The 12,045-nt window shown below is 37.2% G+C and overlaps 2 non-coding genes across 2 annotated transcripts; both read right to left on the bottom strand.

Moving 5' to 3' along the window:
- Positions 1–9,823: 9,823 nt before the first annotated feature.
- Positions 9,824–9,948, bottom strand: LOC115071112. The gene has a single exon (XR_003850228.1). It is a non-coding gene; the product is annotated as a small nucleolar RNA SNORA40 (small nucleolar RNA).
- Positions 9,949–10,181: 233 nt separating this feature from the next.
- LOC115071111 lies at positions 10,182–10,306 on the bottom strand. The gene has a single exon (XR_003850227.1). It is a non-coding gene; the product is annotated as a small nucleolar RNA SNORA40 (small nucleolar RNA).
- Between the last annotated feature and the right edge of the window lie 1,739 nt (positions 10,307–12,045).

The raw sequence follows: 12,045 nt of genomic DNA, 5'->3' as shown, positions 1-12,045 counted from the left end.
AGACATTACAAGCAGACCTATATTTCCATTAATATTTAATATTTGGCTAAAAGTTTTGTGATTTTGCTTAAAATACATAATAATGTCATTGAAGGTGAGTCAGAAATAACCAAGTTTCTATATATTTGATTTATCACTTACATATTCTTTTATCATTTGTATATTCTTCAGTGTTTCATGTCTATTCAAAAGTCCTTATTTTTTAATATAAATGAAATAACAGAAGAGTAATTTGTCATTGATCTTGTAATGTCTTTTTTAAATAGATATTTTATTGATTTTTTGATATTTTTGATAATCAATGTATTTTGATTATGTTCCCATACCCTTTCCCATATCCTCTTCCCACCACCTGACTTCATGTTCTCTATTTTTCTATGCCTAGCAAGTCTAATTTGTTCTCCCCACATGTCCTTGGGTGTGAGTCCATCCCCTGGAGCCTAGTTAATCTACCCTGCCTCAAACCCTTAAAGAAAACTCTCCCACTGCCAGCATCTATCAATGTCAATTGTTTTTCAGCTATGGCTGGTGATTCTTACCTCCCCCTGATACCTGGGTTCTAATTTAGCTAGAATTTATGCAGGTCTTGTGCATGTTGTCACAGTGTAAATGGTTAATATGTATAACAGCCTTGTTGTTTCTTTTAAAAAAACATTTTATTATTTTTTATTTCATGTGTATGAGTATATTTCCTGAGTGTATTTAAGTACACCCATGTCATGCAATGCCAACAGAGATCAGAATTTGGCTTTGGGTCTTCTGGAACTGGAGTTATGCATGGTTGTTAGCTAGGAGCCAAACCCAGGTCCTCTGCAAGATCACTCAGTGGCCTTAATCACTGAGCAATGTCTTCAGCTCCATATTCTGCTGTTTATTAAGGACTGGCTTGGCCAGATATGTCCATTGATATAATTGTGGCACAAATATTATGGCAGTAACTAACCACTTTCTGATTAGATTTAATGCTCAATTCATAAGATTGAGCCCATAACCGGCACTATTGTTTGGACAAATAACCTGTGGCTAGGCAGGGCACAGACACAACACTATGTCCTGCTAGTATTAAACTGACTCCTAATGACTTACTGTTGTACCCATAGATTAGTTCATCTCTCAGTTCTCACCATAGGAGCTTTTCTTGCAGCAAATGGCATATACCAAGACCCAAAACTGGTCAACCTTCAAAAAACAATAAACTTCTGAGTACTATACTCTAGAAAAGACAACTGTATCATATCCTCTCCTCCCAAAGCTCAGGTGACATTGTGATAAGGGGCAGGAATGACTGTAAATAACTGATGTGGTGGATGAATATAAGAAAACTGATTTTGTAAGAAGTCTTAACTTGTTTGGCCTTAATGTACATAATTCATCTATAATGAAGACAAAATAAAAATAAGGTTAAATAAACTCATTGTTTTAGTTTTTTTGTTTGTTTGTTTGCTTTTATTATTATTTTTGTTGTTGTTGCTGTGAAAAACATTGACCACAAGCAACTTGGGGAGTATTGGATAGGCATGTCCTCCAAAAGAACAGGGTTGGATATCTGAACCCTAAGAGACTCCATAGAAAGGGAGGGAGACAGTCACACCTCATACCCAATCAGTCAGCTTCAGTTACATGAGGGGGAGGGTCTAAGGATAGACACAGACGTGGAAGAAGCGGGGAGAAGGCAGGAACTTTGCCATCTTGGGCTGGTGGGCAGTTGGCCAGGGATTTGGAAAGCTCAGCTAAGATGTAGGGGGGAAAAACAGCCCATGGGGGTTCATGCTTTTATAAGTAGCCCCTCCCCATCGTCATAGCTCTGCTGACAAGCCCAAATAAATATCTTTATTCCCTAAATTGTAGTTTTTATTGGTCAGTCAAAAAGAACTCCATGGGTCATAAGAACAGCTGTCTGAGGAGTCAAGAGCATGAGCAGTGAGGATCTCCCAGAAATAATTTTGACTTTACAGGGAGGAAAGCTTTTATTTCCGCTTTCATGTTATAGTCCATCATCTTCAGAAGCCAAGACAGGAATTCTCAACAAGAACCTTTAGGCAGGAACTGAAACAGAGATCAGCTTCCTGGCATGCTTCCCCAGTCTTGCTCAGCTACATTTCCTATACAGACCAGAGTCACCTGCCTAGGGATGGGAACTCCAACATCAATTACCAATCAAAGGCAGTCTCCAGAGTCATGCCCAAATTAAAAAATCTCCAGGAATTTAAAAAATTATCAAGTTGACAGAAAACTCAATTTATACAAACATATTAACATAAAATAAAAGTAGAATAAAAGCGTAAGGTTCTGAAAAGGGAGGTATGACCTAGTGTGATAAATATTGTTGACTGTCAACCTGACAGTGTAGGAGTCACGAGGGAAGAGTCTCAATGAAAAATTACTATAGATTAGTTTCACCTTTGGGAATGCCTATACAGGATTGCCTTAATTTAGTTAATTGAATTTGGAAGATTTACCTGATTGTAGCTAGCACCTATTATCTTGTCTGGGCCCTGGACTGAATGCAAAGAAGAGAGCAAGCTGAGTACGAGTCTGCAAGCATCAATTGCTCTCTTATGGGGTGAAGTTTTTCCTGCTGCCATGATGGGCTGGAACCTAGGATTGTGAGCCAAATGAATCTTCACTTATTTAAGTTGCTTTTTATCACAGCAGCAGGAAAAGAAACTAGACAATTAGTTAAAAAATAAAATTTGAAGGATTCTCATGTGATTCTTATTTGTGTATGGCACATGTGAACTCCAAATGTTTTAAAACAGAGGCATCCACAAACATACACAGTGTGCTCCGATAGGGACTACATTGGGTGTAGGGTCATAATTTTAATCTCTATCACTTTATAAACATGAACATATGGCATGCAAAAACATTGAAAATAATTAATATCCAGATAAATCATTAAAGTCTTAATAAAATATTAGCATGGCAAAATTTGGTCACAGCGCAATAATTATTTTTTAAATTTAATGACAGTTATTTGTGCATCTCTGTGTTTGATTGTATGTGTGTATATGTACGTGTGTGTGTGTCTATGAGTTCCTGAGCATATATCATGGACACAAAAAGGCAATCAGTGTTCTTTGCCTATTCTTTTGAGGCAAGATGTCTCCCTAAACCTGGGGCCCCTGTTTACTTGACTAGATTGGAAGCCAGGAAGCCTCAGTGGGTCTCCTGTTTCTGAATCCCTCCGAGTTGAGGTTGCAAGCTTGGTTGCGTTCTGTCTCTCTCTCTCTCTTCTCTCTCTCTCTCTCTCTCTCTCTCTCTCTCTCTCTCTCTCTCCCTCCTCTCTCTCCCTCACTCATTACAGCAGCAAGAAAGCCCTGTTCAGAAAAATTCTTGTCAAAGGAATACAATTTCTGACCTGGGTGGATACTTGACATTATGGGTACACCCCTAACAAGGCAGGTTCACCTTAAGATTTTCTAAAGAGATAGACTGAAAGCTTAGTTCCTAGGGTGCTAATGAGATGGCAAACTTTTCCTGACTGGAATCCATGCCCACTGTTGCAGTGCTTATGGGCCAGGCTACAGACAAGTAACTTTCTGTAAGTCTGTCCATTTACCTGAATTATTTAGAAAAGTGTAACCTTCCATTTTCTTCTCTTTTCTAAGCATGCTTTCCCTAATGCCACATTTTGTGTTTCTTATTCTTTTCTCTAAAATTTCCCTCACTCTCCGTGATGTGACTGTTGGTCCACCACATGGCTGACATACATGCCAGCTCTAAACCCATGTGGTTTTATTTGTGACTTTTTCTTCCTTCTCTCCTCCATTCTCCTGCTCTGATAGGGGCAGCTACTGCTGAGATTTATGGCTTAACTGCCTTGAGGATTTTTCTTATGAATCCTTATAAAGTTGTCCTGAAATTTCTGTTTGAGTCCATTCTTAAATTCTTTTATGAGTAAGATTCCTAACCCTGAAAGGTGACCTCTTTATTCATTCTCTCTCTCTCTCTCTCTCTCTCTTGATATCAGTTCATTTTTAAATTAAGTTTTTTTACATTTCATACATTTCCCACTCAAATCCAGACCCTCTCCCCTATCCATGCCTTCCCCTATGCCCTCACTGAACTCTATGCACTCTGCCATACATGCTGATTCCTATTCATTCAGGTGTTAAGTGAGTAGGTTATGGGAAAGCAGGGTGGAACATGGGGATAGGTGAGAAATAACTGACACCAAAGACCTTTGAAAAAGTCATATGAGAGCCTACTATTGTAGAAGCTTCTTAAAATACATACACATGGAAAGGAAAAGTAGTTAGATGGAGATATCTTATAAAAGGGATAATGCCTTTCCAAGATGCCATAGGCTATTAAACAAAAAGCCCAGTGCTAAGTAAAGGTTACCTCTTTTTGATGTGTTGTTCCATAAACATTACAGGCTATTGTATTGCTCTCAAACATGATCATAAGAATCTATTACTGGAGGCACCACATGCTTGAATCATAAGACAGGGAGAAATCAAGCAAGTACTAACCTGGAAGCTTTATCCCCGCTGACTGGCTTTCACAGTGCTGGAAGGTGCTATACATGGTATGGGGGAAGAAAAGTGAGCAACAATCTCACAAACTGTAACAGTGACTCCCCTGGGAAGATATGCCCATCAGTATGACAAGTACAAATGTTATGGGAGTAGCCAACTGCTTTCTAATTAGATTTAAGTACTGCAGCACAAGAAGGAACAAATCCCTGGTACTTCTCTAAGAACCTATGGCTGGGTAGGTTATAAACCCTTGGGTAGAACCTGATACTAATATTCTGTTAAAAGGACATTGATATTATACTTTCCATAAGTAATTATCTTTGCATCCATATATTACTACATCTTTCAGTCATCATAAGGGAAGCTTCTTTTTTGAGTAGTTGGAGATTAACAGAGGCCTAAGTTTACCAGTGAGTAAAGAATTAGAGTGTGGAGTATGCAGCCCTAAACTGGACATCTATATCATATCCCCTACCCCGAGCCTCAAGGATTATCATGGATGAAAGGATGGAAACATTTTAAGAGCCAGAGGTAGTGGATGACTACAGCTAAACAGTGTTTTGTGGAAATGACATGGTCATTATACACACAAATTCACAGCAACTGCACCTGCATGCACAAGACCTGTGTACTCTTAATTCAGCCCAAATACCATCACGGATTGGAAAGGGGCTCATAAAGTCCAACCTCCATCTGAGGAGCTACTGCCAGTTGATGGCTACTGGGAAAAGGAGAGTGCCAGTTTTCTTTAGAGTATCAATTTTTACCTTAGAGGATGCCTGTACTCCAGTGGATGGCACTACACCCATGCACATGCTGGCAGAACTAAGTGGACTCAGTGGGTTTAAATATGGGAGGTCTAAATATGATCAAAATATATTGTATGAAATTTTAAAAAATAAATAATTTTAAGTGTATTCAAATTTAGTAGTGGAAAGTGGTAGAGAGGAACTAGGGAGGTGGATTTAATCAAAACATGTTATATTCTCAAAACATGTTAAATTCTCAAATTAAATGTCATAATTACAAAGACTAAAAAGAAATGAATTTCATATGAATGAAATAGGGTGACCACTCTTGTTTCATTTTGCCTGAGTTTAATTTTTACCTGAAACCCTTCAGACATCAGAGCTGCATCATTTTGGACAAGTATTAGCTTCTTTGTGTCGCTACTTCAAACAAAACTGGGGATAATAATGCATGCATTAAAATATCAATGAGATTCTGAGAGAAACTACTTATCAGTGTTCAGAACAGAGCTTGACATATAGTAAGCACTTGATAAATATTAACAATTGCTAGTATTAGGTTCTAAATAAATAAAGCTATAATCCTATCTATGAGAGCATAGTTTCTTTTCCTACTGGGGGAAAACTCCCTGAGGCTACAGAAAGTATTATGGTAAAATAATCATTCCCTTATATAGAGAGGATGATTTCTACAGCCTATCAATTTTGCTTTAGTTGTATGTGCTAGAACTGAATTTACAAATGACAGATGTCCATGACTTGGTCAGTGAAGTACCAGCTTAATTAATGTTGCATTACTATGGCTCACATGAGGCACACAAAGTTGCTCCTTTGCTCTTGGGAAATAAATAATAAAGCACTTACTTCAAATAGCTCTTATTAAAAAATCAAAAGCATTAGAAAAAAAGAAAAACTCAAAGATGAAAAGCTGTACTGAATCAGGGCACCAGTGGGTATTGACTGCCAACAGTGGTCAGGACACCCTATGCAGTCAGCAGCACAGTGGTAGGGAATGGACACTGGGGGTGGCCTTGTCCTTGTGGCTGCACTGTGCTTGAGATGGCAGCCAAGCAGACTTTCTGTGGAACTTACTATAAACCCTTCAAGATTTTTATTAGCAAAATAGTTTGGGCCCAGGTAGATGAATTTTTTTTCATTATTCATAGAGCAGAATCCTGGAACCCAGTTTAGTCAGACACCATTTATAAAGCAGCATAGTTTACGAATCTCCATCTCTTCAGGGATCATGTGCACTGAGTATAAAGAGGACACATGCCATTGAGTATGACATAAGTGCAACCCTCTCTTTCTGAGATAGACTTTCTTCCTTTCCTATAGAAACATTATTATTATGGAATATAAAAAGCTTATATTTGACCAACACTAATTCAATAGCCACATTATAATAGCAAAGTAGCTCTAATTCTGACTTATTTAAGCTTCATGAAAGCAGGAAAGCTCATAAGTAGTATTTAAATGATGTTGAAATTGAAGGTCGTGGAGATGAACTTTCCCAGACACCCTGAGGATACTGATGTCTCCAGGAGAGCATATCAATTTTCTTCTCTTTAACTTTTTTTAAATGTAACATAAAAATGTAAAAGTTGTACTTATTAATGAGATATCACGTGATGATTTCATGCAAGTATACATTGTGGAATTACATTGAACATACCAATCTATTCAATCATCAGTCATGTATTTATGGCAAAATATTCAAGATGATTTGTTCTAACTTTTTAAAGGCATCATACATAACAACTGATACCTCTTCTCACCTGACTGTGATTACCCAGCAAAGGTTCTTACTTCTATGAAACTGATCAACCTCTCCCTGCTTCTCTTTGCCCAGTAGTCTCCCAGCCTCTGGTAACTGCCACTCCATTTTCAATTTCCATAAAATCAATATTGTTTATACTCCAAATATGAGTGGATCATGTAATTCTTGTCTTTCTGTGCCTGGCTTACTTCATGTATATGATTCCTGAGTCTAGCTGTCTTTGACAACACTGTCTTTCAGACAAAAAATTCTGACAAATTTATTCACTGGGAATAACAGAAATATTTCTTCAGGACCATCTCTTGTAGATATAAAGGTTTAAATTATAATTGTTAAACAATATCCTTTTATACAGTTTTAACAACTTCTAACAGTATGTTAGAAAAGAAAGAGATGATTATTACCTTTAAATTACATTCAACAGTAGAAACATAGTGTTCAATACCTATAACTTCTGTCTTCAACATTCAATATTCTAAAATAATAAATGATATTACTTATTGAAAGGCCCACATAATTTGTAGTTAGAAATTATTTTAGAACTATTTACATATTCTTAAAATGTTGTTTCATATTATTATTCTTTTTTAAAACATTTAAAAATTTTTATGTGTATGTGTGTATTGCTTGCATGTAGGTAAGTGCACCAGTGTCACGCAATGCCTGTGAGGGGACAGAAGAGACTGTCGGATCCCCTGGAACTGGAATTAAGGACAGTTGTTAGCTGCCACGTGGGTGCTGGGATTTGAACCTGGGTCTTCTGCAAGAACACCAGTGTTCTTAAGTGCTGAACCATCTCTCTAACTTCTTATATTATTATTCTTAATAAGAATACTGTATTAAAATAATTTTATAAGGTTAAACAAAATTTATACAATGAAGACTGACTCTAAATAGGACAAATGCTAATAATATGTTATGGTGACTATCACATAGAACAAAAGCAAATATTGACTTCTTGGGATTTTGCTACATATCCACTATTTTCACTTATTTGATTTGTTTATATAGGTATATATAATATAAAACAGTCTACTACATATTCATATTTGAATTTTGATACCAGGCTTTATTTATTGAAGGAGTCTAGATGCTCTCTGTGGTTGCATTTCCTGATATATAAAGTGCAATGATGATCCACAGAGTGAGAAAACCCTTGATGAGGCCCAGCTAGATTGGTATCATGAGACACTTAGGGCAAAGAATATACACTTTTTAATTCTGTAAAGCTTTTGGACAATTCCCCTATAGAAAGACCTTAAAATATATACTACAAACCAAATTATGAAAATGTCTATTTAAAGTAGTCTCCAGGCACAATTATTTGTAAATATTACATAGAGAGCTATAGATTCCACTGTGGTAATGAACAAAGCGTGTATCATGTACTTTAAATTTTGCTTTATGATGACTAATAAGTAGTCTAGTTTTTACTGATCATTTGGTTTTCTTTTAAGTTCTCACAAAATTGCCTTTCCTCAATTAAACCCCCTTTTCTACTTATTCTACATGTTACATGCTGTTTATTAAAAAGGAAATTATTGTATTTTTTGTGTTGCAGTTTTTTTTCCCTAAGCTTATTTGTTTTGAGTTGTTTTTCATTAAGAAGAAATTGTTTCAGGCATTGATTTTGGGCTGTCAAATTTCTTTTACTTTTGTCTTCTGAAGTATAGATCAAATTTAGAAAAATGGCAGTTTCCTCATTTAAGATTTACTTTATTATTTTTTTAAGTTTAAGAGAAATTTTATTCATTCAAGAATTTCACACAAAGAATTATGATTATATTCACAGCTCCTCCCCCATCTCCACCCTCACAGTACCACCCCATATCCACCACTTCCAACATAGTGTCTTGTATTAGTAAATGAAAAATCCCATCCATCCTATATAAAACCTCTGAGCTGGTGCCAGAGAAATCATATCTCATTAGCTTATCAGTGATTTATAATTCTTAAACTCAGATGTGCCAAACGAAGAGCCCACTCCCTTTTCTTTGCAAATGGTTTTGTTCAAAATGTACCCAGGTTTCTTGTAATGGGGTTTTCTTTTTTTTTTTTCTGTTTTTCTTACATACTACTTGGGGATGTCATGTAGGGATTTCTCTTTTTCTCAGCAGACACTTGGTTTTCCTCATCAGATTTAGCTGTTTGCAGCCAGCCCTTGCACAGAGGTCACACTTTGGTTGTTTCCAGGCCTCACTCAGCGCAAAGACCCCAATGTGAACCAAGATATTTTCCAAAAGGTTGATTACCTGCAGGGTTTTGCTCTGGGTAAAAGAAGAAGATGTATCCTCACAGCAGGCAGCAGTTAGCTTCCAGGCCTCCAGTCAAAGATTCTCAGAGAGGCAGCTGGGAAGTTTCACAGCTTCACATGACAGCTTTATGCCAGTGTCCTCTAGTTTATATTCTGAAATCTGTAGGCGTCTCAGATTCCTAATGTTGAGGACTGAAACCAGGTCTTGAGAGCCACTTGATGTTGATGTTTGGCCAACCATGGGTGCCACCATGGCACGTAGGTGGGCGGGCGGGCAGGTGGGAGTTCTGCATTATTGGTGCCTGTGGGCAGCCATGCAAGCATGGCACTGCCATCTTGGTTCCCCACTTATTTTCTCTCTTATTTGCCAATTCTAAGTTCAGAAATTTGAAATCAATATAGATGTGCCAATGGTCAGGTAAATATTCAACCCTAGATGATACATTGCATGTATTCAGTCTCTTGGGAGCCTGCACACTCTGGGCCTGAAGCCAGCTGCCAGGGTGCACCTCTTTCCTACACCATCTTTTCTCTCAAAACCATCACTTTGAGCCGTCTTGTTCCTTCCAGTATGTATTGAAACTCATACTCAGCAGTGAGCTCTGGGTTGCAAAAGAGGATATATTTTTTCACCTATCTTTCATGCCTTTGTTCACCAATTGAACAAACACACAAAATGATAGGAAGACTTTATTTTTTTAAGTATGCTAAATACAGATGATGTTTTGGTACTTTAGTGTGAAATTTGAAATCAATATAGATGTGCCAATGGTCAGGTAAATATTCAACCCTAGATGATACATTGCATGTATTCAGTCTCTTGGGAGCCTGCACACTCTGGGCCTGAAGCCAGCTGCCAGGGTGCACCTCTTTCCTACACCATCTTTTCTCTCAAAACCATCACTTTGAGCCGTCTTGTTCCTTCCAGTATGTATTGAAACTCATACTCAGCAGTGAGCTCTGGGTTGCAAAAGAGGATATATTTTTTCACCTATCTTTCATGCCTTTGTTCACCAATTGAACAAACACACAAAATGATAGGAAGACTTTATTTTTTTAAGTATGCTAAATACAGATGATGTTTTGGTACTTTAGTGTGTTTTTTTTGGTGTGTTTTCTGTCTTTAAATGGTGTGTACTCACACATAGATATTTGGAAGCTGGCATGGGTGGCACACATCTTTAATCCCAGCACTTGGGAGGCAGAAGCAGGAGAATCTCTGCGAGATCCAGGCCAGCTTGGATTACATGGTGAGTTCCAGGCCAGATGGGGATATGGGGAGACCCTGTCTCAACAACAACAACAACAAAAACAAAAACAACAACAACATCAACAAATGTTTGACAATGTTTCTGCTTATTGACAGCCAAACAAAATTCTGATTCCAACATGGGCTAACTGAAGCATTTGTAGGGTGACGTTTATGTGTCCAGTAAGCGTCTTTTCCTCTTGTCTTTTCTTTTACACAGTTCCTTTGGGGCATTCCCATTTCAGTGGAAATATTCTCTGACAGTAGAAGGTAAGATTTATTCTGCCTGGAATCTCTGTTGATTAAGAAATAACTGGGACTATAATGAGTGTCACCAATTGCCAGATGGTTAGGTCCCTGTTTTAAAATGATTCTGTGGTTTTTGTTTGGGGGTATTTTTTGTTTTTGTTTTTATTTTTGGTCTTCTACTTCTCAAAGTGTTTCCTTTTCAAGTAGTGGCAGGGGACTAAAACTAGGGAATTGAGTGTCAAAATTGGGACATATTTCTGAGAATGAATAAAATGCTGAACTAATTCAAAAGCATTCATTATCACTACGGCAAACTAACTGTATAATCAATCTACTGCATGTAGTTTTAACAACTGTTATTTTTCAAAAACTTTTTAAAAATTTAACTTAATTTAATTTTATTATTTTATGTGTATGCATGTATTGCCTGCATGTAAGTAAGTGCACCCATGTCGTGAAATGCCAGTAGAGGTCAGAAGAGGCTGTTGGATCCCCTGGGACTGGAGTTACTGACAGTTTTTAGCTGCCATGTGGATCTTCTGCAAGGACAAACAGTGTTCTTAACTGCTGAGCCATCTCTCCAGCTCCACAACTGTTCTTTTTTAGAATTCTAGAAGCAAGAATGAGTTAGTAACTTGCATTCTAACCCAGTATAGAAATAAATATATTTAATGTATTATCTCATTTCGATCATTGTTTTAATCATAAACTCTATCTTCATTTTAACTCATTTATTGGAATTCATATCCTCACTCCCAAATACTGACTTACTCTGCTGATTAAAAATAGTATTGATTGCTGAGAAATAATAATTTGAAATCTGGCCCAGTCTTGTTCCTCTATATAGTAGTACTAACAAGCGAGTGTTGACAAGCTGTTAAACCATGAGGCAGGGGAATGAGGTGACTTAAGCTCTGGATTAGAGGTCACTGAATTTGGAATTAGAGATAACTTAAGATCATTTTTAAAACCATTTTACCGAGTAAGTGATTAAAATCTGAGGCTTAGAGAAAAGTGAATTAGTCAATAAATGTTATTGACACAGTTATCTGCAAATTTCTATGACACAGAAAAACTGAAGACATACCTACATGAACAGAACCTATTTAGTGGCAGTGATATATAGGCAGCATATGCTGTGAGAACACACATTCATAAAAGAATTACACAGAACAGCCTATATTCACTGGGCTATAGTGGGCAGTTTCCAGTCATGTAGTGGATGATTTCATCTTGTTTTCACTGCTCTTTAGTTTTGTCCTCATGCCTTCCCCCAGTTG

This window comes from Nannospalax galili, unplaced genomic scaffold (assembly GCF_000622305.1).
Source record: "Nannospalax galili isolate Female #2095 unplaced genomic scaffold, S.galili_v1.0 scaffold171, whole genome shotgun sequence".
NCBI lineage: Eukaryota > Metazoa > Chordata > Mammalia > Rodentia > Spalacidae > Nannospalax > Nannospalax galili.
The sequence above is the reverse complement of the archived record's forward strand: the minus strand, read 5'-3'. Positions and strand labels throughout refer to the sequence as shown.